Below are 13651 nucleotides of genomic sequence, written 5' to 3' on the forward strand. Positions count from 1 at the left end.
CATCATGAGACTGACTTAAAAATCATGAGATGTTTTTTAAATAATACTTTTGGAGTTCTTTTAATTTGCCTTTCATTGTTGAGTCTTTAGGTTGCACTCAAGTCATATTTTCTAGCGTTTTTTGGCACTCTGAGGACTAGAAATTTACTATTTTTTAAAATGGAAACTCAGATTCTTGTATAAGCGCTTGTTGCCAGGAGATGAGATTTTACATTAAAAAATCAAATACCTTGTGAGACTTGTGATAAAATCACAGGGTTGGCAACGCTGTCCGCCACATAACTGAGGGCAGAATTTGGCCTAATGAGCTTACATAGGTGTAGTTGGGTTTCAGAGCCAGAACCCTTATTATGGTTGAAGATGCACAAGAAGGAAAAAGGCTACCTTGAGTCTGCAATCCCAGGCTGAGTTTGCAGGACTAGCAATTAGAAAATCCTTCTGCATGTAAATTAAGAACATTTGAATTCAATATTGTAAAGAAACAATAGACAGAGACCCCTCCTCTGCAATGCCACTTGCAGAGCCATATTTAAGAGGAGAAAAACACTTGAACAAAGGAATTTTTTAAATGTAGCACATACTGTTCCTTATAACAACTTTGAAACTCTGATTTTCAGTAGTTTTTAATGGGTCCTGAATTTTCTCAATCTTGATCAGTCTCACTTGACTCTAATTGGCAGCTTCTTGTTTGTTTTTTAAATATTCTCCTATAAGATAATTTAGATATTTAAAAAATTCATAGCGATTTTACAGTCCTATGTTATTAAGTGTTGTGATTAGAATTTCATATTACACTGCAGCTTCCCTTTAAGATGTGGATTTACTTAATGGCATGCTATCACTTCTATTCCATGTTTGGGTAGCAAGCTTTCATAATACTTTCAATATCAGAATTTTAAAAGAGGAGCAGAGTGGACCACAAATGTTTCAGAGATCCAAACCTCAGACTTCGCTACTCCCAAATACGATTCCCCCACCACCCCCAAAAACACAAGGCTCCATAGGCTTAGTGAGCTAATAGATTGTCAGCATTTTTTAACTTCTTGATGACTACAAATTATACATTACAATGGAATGTCACACAAAGTTCCATGCATTATCCTGGTTGATTCCTAGAAATACCTCTTAGTGTGACATCAGGTGGTTCCATAATGTGACACACTCATGTAAAATGCGTCAGCAGTTACAGCAACAGTTAGAGCTTTGGACTTCTAGGAATGAAATAGTTCAGGAAATTTCATTGTCAGTAGTGTGGTGGATGCCACATGAACTTTCACTGCATGTATGTTTTAAGTCAGTCAATGGGCTAAAATACTTATAAGCATTAAGATGATTGCTGTTGCAACATCAGGAGAAATGCATTTGGAGTTGATGTCTACAGTTTGTTACTTCAGACTTTTGTATTATGTTGGATTTTTTAATCAAAATGTTGATGTCACATTCCAGTATATAAATTGACTTTATTTTGCCTTTATTTGTTGAGTACTAGAAACTTGCTCTTGAATATGACAGGGGTGCCAACCTTGCCAATAGTCTAAGAGCTTCAAGAGAGATTTGCATGCATTAGTTAGAACTGCATAACTGAGTTTTGTACATAGCATCAGCCACCACAGAAATGCAGGCTATCTCGGGGGGGAAATGTGACATACTTACCCAAATTGGAATTTGGCCACAATGTTTTGGCTTACCCATGAACTGTTTTGCATCTCAGGAATCCATTTGAGGTAAAGTACAATCTGGAAACAAGGTCTTTGCCTTCGCACCAGTTCCAGGGCCCCTTTTGACTTTCCTGTATTGCTGGGCCATTCTGATTTAAGAAGCCCTGGGAACCTTCCTTAATGGGCAATGTTCCTCAGTTTGATGAGGGCTCTCAAGAAATTTAATATAGGTTGCTGACCGTCCCAGGCTGGGTTAACTTTCCTGCTGAGTTTTCACAGGATGCCAGGAATGATGATGTGTAAGACAATTTTTCATTCAGTTCTCCCATCCTGCCCCTTTCCTAGTGGAGAGTCCTTGCTCTACTTATGGTCTATACAGAACTGTTTGCCCACAAAATAGAATTTTATTCAGCCCCTGTCATCCTGCCCTTTTTATAATTGCTGAAAGACCATGTAATTGAAAGCAACTGATGTTTCTTTCCTAGTTCCTTATTGTTAGGATTTTCACTGAAGAAAGCAAGACGTATATGTACTCTTCATGCTGTAACATCTGTGTAATGCTGCACATCACAAATTTCTTCTCTCTGTGAATTTAGTGCAGTACAACGCCTACTTACCAAATTAAATGAAACTCCTGGTTAACTGAAGGTTGACAATGTCCCCTGGTTTTGTACTGCAGTTTCCACTGGCCTCCAGTTCACCCAGATCCAAAGCACAGCGACTACAATATTATAGATCATTGTCAGTATACTGTGCAGCGCCATCTCTAGCTCAAGAAAAGACAGAGGAGTTCTATGGAATTATTCCACTTTCGTGACTTGCTCAAATAACACAAAAACAATATATCACAGGATTAAATGTTGGACAGAGATCTTTTAAGTAATCTGAATTAGGCAGGGAGATTGATCTGTGTCTGTGTTGTTTGTGAGACTGTCCCAGAATACCACAGTCTACTACCACAGAGATTTCATTGAAAGGAGATGTTTAGTAGACTCTGTTGGCTTTTAGCAGTCACATTTCAGTGCTTTCACAATGGAGGCCTGATTCATGAGTGGAGGCTGGCGCAATGCAAATAATAAATCATACTTATAATAATAGTGGGAAATTATGTAGAGCTACTTTTTTCAATGATTTATGTAACTGATTTATGGTAGTACCATTTCTTTTCTTTTCTTTTTATTTTGGTTATGGGGTGTTTTTTAAGTGGAGGTCTGTATTGAACAATATACTCTGTTTTAGGAGGCAATGGATAGATGTACAGTTAGCCCAGATTAATAGCATTAATCAAATTATGCAGCACCTTGCATGCATCATAAAAGTGGTTATAAAATTGTAAACCTGCTTGAATTATGGCAAATACATGTGGTCCTACAAAGCATGTCTCATCTGTGATGCTTTACTTTTCAAAAATATTTGAAAAGGAACTTACAGATATTAACTACTTAATTTAAACAAAACAGTATGGCAAAAACGTTTGAATTGCTCTTATATCACTCTAGTAAAGACGTATTAGGTGAAAGCGATAAAGGCAATAATTCAGTCAATCAAAGGCCATTTGGATAGCTGCAGTGACGTTACAGGAGTGTTCAGAAAAACAACAGATATCAGTTCTGCAACTTCATTGCATAACTGCTGTATATGAAATATCTTTAAGAAGTTGTCCTTTTTCTAATCTTGCCCAGGTCAATAATGACTGAAAGTCATTACCTTCTGATGACTCTGTAATGGCCTTTGTGAAATAAGTAGGTGGGTTTGGTTAGGATCCCAGCACAAACTGTCACCGTTGTCATGGTAACCCCCTGGCTAGCATTCTCAATGGAGGCCAATAACTGAGTGGAGATGGAGACTGATCTACCCCCTTTACTGGCATAGGTTGCCCTTCCATTATAGAGCAGAAGCTCATTGGCAGGGTGGGGGATTTTCCATTCACCCTGCTCATTTTACACCTATTCTGTGCATAAAAAGAAAGGGTCACACTTCATAGTAGGAGTACATTTATAAAGGGTAATCAGTCAGTATGTTACAGACCTGAGTAGTATGTTTTAGAGATGATTATGAGTTTTTTGACCGGCTGGACTCTTCAAAATCTAAAATAGCAGATTAGTCATTTATTAAAACATCTATTTATGATTATGAACCCTGTATAAACTATTTAAACTGTACCTTTAATAAAAAGTGTGACCTAAGAAAAATTACAGCTTGTCAATCCAGCCTTTCACCAGCAGTGAATTCACTGTAAAAATAGCAGTTGTTCTTTACCTAAAGAACATTTTATAAGTATTTTTTAAATATTATAATTTGTTGAACAAAATAAAAGAACAGAAAAAAAGAAGAGTTGCTATTGGATTCAGTCCTGAGTAGTGCTTTAGGAAATATACAGTATAGAATACATTTCTTCTTTATTAGTATGCTAAGGGTAAGAGAGAGATTGAAAACTGCATCGCAGATCCCTGATATTTATGAAACAGCTGCTATTGAGTGACATCGTCTCTCTTTTTCAGGGTGTTTTTTTTTTTAATTGGAAACACTCCAATGACCAGTGATGACTAGTTATTGTTCCTTTTGTCAACAGGCAAGATGATGGAGGAAGTTCTGGCAGCTTACCATGTCCCGGGCCCTGCAGAGTTAAATGAGAAGTGCTTCAATGTTCTAATGTGCATCACATCGGATCTTGTTTCTGAAGTGTTAGAAGGAACCCAGCATTACATGTTGTGCACCAGCACACTGTTTATGATAGAATCCAGGGATGGCAAATTTGTATACCAGTATTACCTGTCTGGAGCAGGTTTAATTTTATAAATTAAAACCATAAACTCTATGAGTTTCTAGACATTATTTATGCTTTTGAGGATGAACTCCTCAAATGAAGAGACAGGCTCTTCTGCAGGACCAGAAGATCGCATTGGACTGTAAATTGTAACTAACTCCGTTTGTAGAATAGGAATTGAAGGACAGATTAACAAGAAGATCCTTCAGGGTATGAGACTTGATTTGCTTTGATCTGCAAATTTAAAGACAAATTTTTTTAGAAGTAACCACTTTTACTTAACACTACATGTGCAGTCTTTGTGCAGCTCTTGACTGGTGACTATACTCCAGATATGTTGGATTCCTGAACATACTTAGGTTTGTGATGAACTTTTAAATTGTCAAAGTTCCATGAAAATTAGAAAGGGAAAGTTTCAGGGCCAATATTTGTCTAGACCTGTCCTGTCATTTCCTTTTAGTGTCCAAAGGGGTTGGAAAAAGGGCAAGAAGTGGTAATGGAATACAAAATTACATTGTACTCATTTTTGATATATGCACTTACCAGAAAAGTGCTTTCTGTCTCATAATCAAAGGGAAGGGAGACACTTGCCCTCTCTAAGCCCTCAAATGAAAGGTCTGCATTTAGGGTCAGACATGTTGATTTAGTCTGCTAACTAGCTATAGAAAAGAAGAAACATGTATATGCCCCGCTGTATGTGAAAAGGACATTTTGTCATTCGTCTATTTATTTTTGCTCTATCAAAATTAAAGTGCCAGTTATTTGGAATGCTGTATTCTGTGGTCTCTTGAAATTTGATTAGTGAGAACTGTTTGGCAAGATCATTCCCATTATGGTGTAACTGCATGGTGACCACAGCTATGGACGTGTATAATAAAGATCTAAATTCAAAGTTCTGTTTCTGATCATTTTCTCTATCTTTTACAATATGTCCTTAAAAACTTCCAATATATCCTCTTTGGATATATTGGCCTCCCATCACACATACACAGCTCAATGCCCAAGAGCACAAGTAACACATTTTGGTGGCTTACTATTACTGTGGATGTTGATATTAGAAATAACATCACGTATTTTAAGAACCCTTTGTTACATAAACTGAAACGAGGCAATTAGGCCTAGATCCTCCAAAGTATGGGGAAATAGGTCCCTAAATACCTTGGAGGATCTGGGCCTTAGCACCTGTTTCCATGAAGAGTGACCCTGCTCCTAGCGGGCCTATCCCCATGCAATTTAGTACTCCCAAGCAGCAAGATTGAGATTGTTCTCAATGAGACAGCTCAAGAGTTCCAGGGGACTTTCATTATCTGTACATGGTTGGAACCATGGTTAATGCTAACTGGGCTTTTCCAAAAAGAGTGATTGAGAGAGCACGTGAGAGGAACATATGTGTACATTTTGGACCTCATTTCCCCTTGTGTCATCACTAGCCCGAGAACCAAATAAGAGCAAAGTGGTGTATAATGTTTCCAGATCAGGTTAGTAGCATGTTACATCCACTTTGCTTTGCTCTAAGTGACTGTGCAGGCCCAAAGCCTTAGAGAATCAGGCCCTTTAAAGCAAAGAGCCTTGTTTCTACTGAAACATTTGACTAGCATAAAAATCCAGTCTCCATTGATTTCCCAACCAGAAACTACATATCAGACTTTCTGTGGGGGCAGGTATGGTAGAAGTGGAGGGGCCAAATGCCAGGTCACAGCATAACTCACTCAGGTTTGGCCCAGTTCATGTTGACAGAGCAGTTTCAACCTTTGGGATCTCCTGGATCTGCTCCTCTATTGTTTTTCCTTATGCAGTCATTCACACCAGAATGGAAGTGTTTAACATCCCTACTGCATTCACTTTGCACTAGTGTGAGTGTCTACTTGGTGCAGTGTAAGGGAGAGTCAGCCTCTCTGACTTTCAAGTGCTTGGTGTCTCAACCTTAACATTGCATTGAGGCTGGCTTTTTGCATTTATTTCATAAGCAGTAAAATTTACCCATTTAATGATGTCACGAGGAGAGAGAAAGATCCAAAAAGAAATTCAATCTGTGGAAATTAATCCAACACCCCACCTTAAATTTACTGCTGCAGCTACAGTAGCTGTGGCCCTCTGAATGTAAGAAAAAAGTATTCTGCTGTTAAAAGATCTTGCTCTTTCTATTTGCATTGTTACCAGATTTTGATATTGGTATCACTGTGTGTGCAGTGATACCAGTATAAAAGTGCCATATATTGGCATAGCTGTGATGGTTCTTGGACCACCCAGGACTGTGAGTTACCTTGTTGCCCCGTACTGCCCACATGAGGGAGTCTTTCTTGTGGTAGCTGGGTGTCAGCTCCCTAACACCAGCAGCCTTTCAGCCACTCAGGCACTCTTGTCTGGGCTATAACTCGTCTGAACTTCACCTTGCAGATTAACAATAGGTGCACCTCAGTCACTATATCCCTTTGAAGCATTCCCTTATGGTATCTAGATCCTGACACTGGCTACTCACAGAAATCCCAGATCCTCTGCACCCAAAGATGCAGCATACCCCAGTTTACCAGTTTTACCTTAAACTCCTGTAACCACACAGAACTTGTAACAAAACAAAAGTTGGTTTATTAAAGAATAAAGGTTTAACTAGAAGTGAGGAAAAATGATGGAAATAACTGGGTATAACACAAAACAAAATCATAAAATGTGAATTTGGGTCTATAATTAGTGTTACTTTTCCCTGTCTAATAAAGTAGGCTTTCCCCCCAAAGTTCAGTCCATTGCAGAGAAGGCTGGTTTCACATGAGCCAGGATACAAACGTACATGAAAGTCCCCCTGCTCTTGAAGCATTTTTCCTCAATGAATGGATCCAGAGTGCCTTTCCCTATATTCTGTTACAATGAAACAGTCTTTTGTCTTTCTTCATAGCTAGGGCGATCTCCTGCCTGCTGTAATGATCCTTTTCACCTCCAAGTGGTTCGGATTGTTTGCCATTATCTTTGATGGATTTCCATTGACTGCTCTATGACATGGCAAGAGTACACAATAGGAACTTGCATTACTTTGCTGGCTGACTAGGGACAGGTGAAAATTACCTCTTGCTTGAATGGGTCATCACTGAAGCCTGGTCTACTCCTGGTCTACAAATTAGGTCGGTTTAATGCGTTAGTTAGGGGTGTGAAAAATCCACATACCTGAGCAGCATAGTTAAGCTGACCTAAGACCCCATGAAGGGTATGTCTACATTATGAAATTGGGTCAATTTTATAAAAGTTGATCTTTAGAAAGCAATTTTATACAGTCAGTCTTGTATGTCCCCACTAAGCGCAGTAGATTGGCAGAGTGCGTCCTCAATACCATGGCTAGCATCGACTCACGGAGTGGTGCACTGTGGGTAGCTATCCCACAGTCTCCACTGCCCATTGGAGTTCTGGGTTAAGCTCCCAGTGCCTGATGGGCAAAAACATTGTCGCAGATGGTTTTGGATACATGTCATCAGTCTCCCCTCCCTCCCTCCTTGAAAGCAACGGCAAACAATCATTTCACACCTTTTTTCCTGGGTTACCCATGCAGACGCCATAGCACAGCAAGCATGGAGCCCACTCAGCTCAGCACTGCCGTTGTGAGCATTGTAAATACCTCGTGAATTATCCTGCAGTATTTGGCAAACCTGACTAGGAGCCACCAACACAATGATGATTGTGAGGTGGACATGGACACAGACGTTCCTGAAAGCACGGGATGTGGCAATTGGGACATCATAGTGGCAGTGGAGCAGGTTGATACAGTGGAATGCTGATTCTGGGCCCAGCAAACAAGGACAGACTGGCGGGCCCACACAGTGCTGCAGGTATAGGATGATTCCCAGTGCCTGCGAAATTTTCGCATGCTTATGGTGACTTTCATGGAACTTTGTGATTTGATTTCCCCCTCCCTGAAGCGCAGGAATACCAGGATGACAATAACTGCCCTGACAGTTGAGAAGCAAGTGGCGATAGCCCTGTGGAAGCTTGCAATGCCTGACTGCTACCAGTCAGTCAGTAATCAGTTCGGAGTGGGCAAGTCTACCGTGGGGGCTGCTGTGATCCAAGTAGCCAAGGCAATCACTAACTTTCTGCTAGCAAGGGTAGTGGCTCTGGGAAATGTGCAGGTCAAAGTGGATGGCTTTGTTGCAGTGGGGTTCCCTAACTGTGGTGGGACGATAGACGGAACGCATATCCCTATCTTGCACCGGACTACCTTGCCAACCAGTACATAAACTGCAAGAGGTACTTCTCAATGGTGCTGCAAGCACCGGTGGATCACAACAGACATTTCACCGACATCAACATGGATGGGATGGTCGGGAAAGATGTATGACGCTCGCATCTTTAGGAACTCCAGGCTGTTTGAAAAGCTGCAAGAAGGGACTTTCTTCCCCAACCAGAAAATTACCATTGAGGATGTTGAAATGCCAATAGTTATCCTTGGAGACCCAGCCTATCTCTTGCTCCCATGGCTCATTAAGCTGTACACAGGCAGCCTGGACAGTAGCAAGGAGCAGTTCAACTATAGGCTGAGCAAGTGCAGAATGGTGATATGATGTGCCTTTGGACATTTAAAAGCTCACTGGCACTTTTTGCTGACTAGGTTAGACCTCAGCACAACCAATATTCCCATTGTTATTGCTGCTTGCTTTGTGCTCTATAATATCTATGAGAGTAAGGGGGAGACATTTATGACGGGGTAGGAGGTGAGACAAATCACCTGGTGGCCAATTTTGAACAGCCAGACACCAGGGCAATTAGAAGAGCACAGCAAGGCGTGCTGCGCATCAGAGAGGCTTTGAAAAACAGTTTAATGACTGGCCAGGCTATGGTATGACAGTTGTGTGTGTTTCTTCTTGATGCAAAACTGCCCCCTTTGTTGAATGTACTCCCCTGTAACCCAATACCCATCCCCTCTTAGACCACAGCTGGCAAAGGAAATAAAATCCCAATTGTTTTGAATCCATGCATTCTTTATTTATTAAAAAAAAAAGTGAGATCACGTACAAGGTAACCCGGGAGGGAAGGACAAGGCCACATTGCTTATTGTAGCCACACTACAAATCAAAGCTGTTTGATTGACAGCCTTCTGTTGCTTCGGCCATCCTCTGGAGTGGAGTGGCTGGGTGCCTGGAGCCTCGCACCTCCCATGTTCTTCGGCGTCTGGGTGAGGAGGATATGGAACTTGAAGAGGAGGGCAGGCAGTTATACAATTGATGAAGCGGCAGTCTGTGCTCTTGTTGCTTTTCCTGCAGCTCCACTAGATGCCTGGTCATGTCCATTTGATCCCCCATTAGCCTCAGCATCTCCTCTTCTGTGTTCTGATCACGCTCACTGAATGCTTTTCTGGCCTCTGCCACCGTGCCGTCAGTGCAGGAGGACTGCCTGAATTTGGAAAACATGTCATCACAAGTTTGGGTTTTTTTGACTTCTAATGTGCGATAACCTCAGGGACGGAGTTGATAACAGGGAGCACAGAAACATTTGCACCTGCAGTGGGGATAAAAAGGGAGAGTAAAATTTAAGAAGATACATTTCTGAGAACAAAAGAGAGACTCTTTCACAGTGAATCAAGCAATTCACAGCAGACAGCACATGTGCTTTAGGTACAAGGTCGCATTTTGCCTTTTATATTGAGCGCCTGCCAGTATGGTGACACATCACACATGGCTGGGCAACAGAATTTGGTTTCCAGGCATCCATGGTAAGCCAAAGGGTATGCAGGGTTGGCTTCTTCTGCCTTTATAACATGTAGGAATGGTTTCAAACTGCAGCACCTTCCTTTCCTGTAGCAAGCAATGCTGGTTGAGTTTGCCGTTTAAAAGGCAGAGATGCAATTTTGGGGTGGAGGTGCAGCACACACCCCCCCAACCAGGTGGCTATTCTCAGGAATGATCCCTATTAGCCAAGCGCAAACAGACCAGCATGAATGGGGTCCTTTTACTGAATCCTTACAAAAATTTCCCTATTTCAACCAGGTGACCATGAATGATTCACACTCCTGAGGCTAACAGATAAAGACCAAATGTTGCTTGAATGTGACCAAAACCCAGGATCATTTGCTGCTATGCTTTGTGCTGCAATGATTCCAGACTACTTGCTACTGGCTTGGCGTGGTAACAGGGCTGGTTCCAGGCACCAGCATTCCAAGCAGGTGCTTGGGGTGGCAATCTACAAGGGATGGCAGTCTCTGTGTTTTTGCCCCCAAGCAGCGTACCAAATTGCCGCCGCAGACAGTGGGAGCAGTTTGGGTGCCATTAGGGCGGCACACCCGTTTCCACAGTGGCAGCAATTTGGTGGCAGCTTCTATGTTTAGCTGTCTGTAGTGACGCAGCTTCTGTCTTCTGGCTGAAGATAGACGCTGCCTCCGAATTGCCACCGCTGCGGAAATGCACATGGCACCCTAACGGCACATGGACTGCCCCTGCTGCCCATGGTGGTAATTCGGCACGCTGCTTGGGGCAGCAAAAACAGTAGAGCCGGCCCTGCGTGGTAAAGTGTCCTACTGTGGAGGACAAAATAAGGCAGCCCTCCCCTTGGAGTACCTCCAAGAGAGCTTCATGGAGATGTTCCTGGAGGATTCCTGCTACATCCCCAGACACGTTAGCAGACTTTTTCAGTAGCTGTACTGTCTGCAAATGCATCCCAAGTCTTCAGGGCAAATCAAACATTAAACACACTCTTTTAAACCTCTGTAGTGTAATTACAAATGTGCACTCACCAGAGATGCCTTCTCCCCCTTCAGGGTCCAGAAACCCGCCTTGGGAGGGTATTGGTTCCAGGGTGATTAAAAGGTCTTGGCTAATGGGGAAAGCGGATTCTCTGTTTAGCTGCTGCACATTCTCCTCCTCCTCCTTTTCCTCATCCACAAAATCATCCTCCATGTTGCTTGAGACTCCCCCCTTGCAGGTGTCCACAGACAGTGGTGGGGTAGTGGTAGGGTCCTCCCCTAGAATGCCATGCAGCTGATCGCAGAAGCAGTATGTATGGGGCTCTGATCCGGAGCGACCGTTTGCCTCCTTTGTCTTGTAGTAGGCTTGCCTGAGCTCCTTAACTTTCACTTGGCACTGCTGTGTGTGTCCCTGGTGTAGCTTCTCTCCATCATGCCCTGTGCGATTTTGGCATATATATTAGCATTTCTTCTGCTGGATCGGAATTCTGCCTGCCCAGATTCTTCTCCCTGTACAGCAATCAAATCCAGTGTCTCCCGTTCGCTCCATGCTGGAGCTCATTTGCGATTCTGGGACTGCATGGTCACCTGTGCTGCTGAGCTTGCCATGCTGACCAAACAGGAAATGAAATTCAAAATTTCCTGGGGCTTTTCCTGTGTACCTGGCTAGTGCATCGGAGTTGAAAGTGCTGTCCAGAGCGGTCATATTGGAGCACTCTGGGATAGCTCCCTATCAAGGTATGATTCCCCACTCTGAACCTTAGCATCCAAAAGATGGGGTACCTGCATGAATCCCTCTAAGCTTAATTACTAGCTTAGAAATGATAGAGCTGCCACCACCCAAAAATATAGTGTTTTGGGACACTTTCTGGCCCCCAAACCCTTTCCTGGGGACCCCAAGACCCAAAACCCCTTGGGTCTCACAACAAAAGGAAATAAACATTCCCCTCCTCCTTTCTTCCTCCCAGATTCTTCCCTCCCTGGGTAACACTGGGAGATCCCTGTGATTCAACTCCTTGAATCTTAAAACAGAGAGGAAATTCACCTTTCCCCCCGCCTTCTCTCCCCCTCCCAGACTGTCCCTGAGAGAGATACAGTGATCCTAACACAGAGAGAAATCAGGCTTTTCCTCCCCCATTCTCTTCTTTCTCCCACCAATTCCCTGGTGAGTGCAGACCCCCACCCCTTGGGTCTCACACAAGAAATAAAAAAAAAATCAGATTTTTAAAAAGAAAAGCTTTTAATAAAAGAAAGAAAAAAAGTAAAAATTGTCTCTGTAAAATCAAGATGGAAAATGTTACAGGATCTTTCAGCTTATAGAGACTAGAGAGAATCCTCCCCCCAGCACAAATACAAGTTGCAGCAAACAGAGATACAATCCTTCCAGCAAAATACACATTTGCAAATAAAACAATCAAAAGACTAAACCGCCTTTCTAACTGGTACTTACTAAATTGAACAGAAGAGGCTGTTTCAGAAAATTGGAGAGTCTGTATACATGTCTGGTCCCTCTCAGAACCCAGAGAGAACAAAGAAAAAACCCAAAAAGCACAGACAAAGGCTTCCCTCCACCGAGATTTGAAAGTATCTTGTCTCCTGATTGGTCCTCTGGTCAGGTGTTCCAGGTTTACTGAGCTAGTTAACCCTTTACAGATAAAAGAGACTTTAACCCTTAACCATCTGTTTATGACACTCCTGGAGGACAATACCATCGAATTGCACAACACTGTGTTTGCACTACCTCAAATTCAACACAAGAAGGTCGATTTTAGTGCTACTCCCCTAGTGGGGAGGAGTACATTTTAAGAGCCCTTTTGGTCGACAGAACGGGTTGATTGTGTAGCTGCATTCCTTATAAAATTGACCTAATGCAGCTAAATTCGACTTAACCCCATAGTGTAGACCAGCTGTAGGTCAGTGGAAGATTCTTCCATCAATCTAGCTATCGCCTCTCAGGAAGTGGATTACCTACGGCAATGGGAGAACCCCACCATTCAGTGTAGGTTATGTCTACGCTGAAGTGCTACAGCACTGCATGCTGCCCTGCTGTAGTGTTTTAAGTGTGGCCATGTTATCTCCTGGTGACTAATTTCTACTGTGAGCCTATAAAGCTACTTTCAGTATAAATATATTATTCCTTAAATAGGACCTGTGCATAAATCTCAAAGTGCTTATGAATCTTAACACGTTACAAGTTTTCTGTGAATACCTTTCATGTTTTTTGTTATGGATAAATATCCTGTTAGACATGGCTTTGGTGCAGTGAGTTTGTCAGGTCTGAGGTGAGCATTGTTTGCAAAGAACAGTGGACCCTTTGCCAAGGGGAGCAAAGAATCCTGTGGCACCTTATAGACTAACAGACGTTTTGGAGCATGAGCTCCAAAACGTCTGTTAGTCTATAAGGTGCCACAGGATTCTTTGCTGCTTTTACAGATCCAGACTAACACGGCTACCCTCTGATACTTTGCCAAGGGGGTCTCTCGGTCACAATAGCTTATTCCCCTTCCCATAAGGGAATAAGCTACACCACTATAAGCAATTTTAGAGTAGTATATACTACACTGGCGT

The 13651-nt window shown here is 42.4% G+C and overlaps 1 protein-coding gene across 2 annotated transcripts in view; it reads left to right on the forward strand.

The window, feature by feature from the left end:
• SCAF8 (SR-related CTD associated factor 8) overlaps positions 1-13651 on the forward strand; it is a 240754-nt gene that overhangs the window by 137704 nt on the left and 89399 nt on the right. The window contains exon 21 of one of the 2 annotated variants that reach the window (XM_030556628.1): positions 4231-5190. The exons of the other annotated variant lie outside the window; for it this stretch is intronic. The gene's annotated coding sequence lies outside the window, so the exon portion shown is untranslated. Of the gene's footprint in view, positions 1-4230; positions 5191-13651 lie in introns of those variants that run through there. 2 annotated transcript variants of the gene reach the window in all.

Source organism: Gopherus evgoodei, chromosome 3, assembly GCF_007399415.2.
Source record: "Gopherus evgoodei ecotype Sinaloan lineage chromosome 3, rGopEvg1_v1.p, whole genome shotgun sequence".
In the NCBI taxonomy this organism is placed as follows: Eukaryota; Metazoa; Chordata; order Testudines; family Testudinidae; genus Gopherus; species Gopherus evgoodei.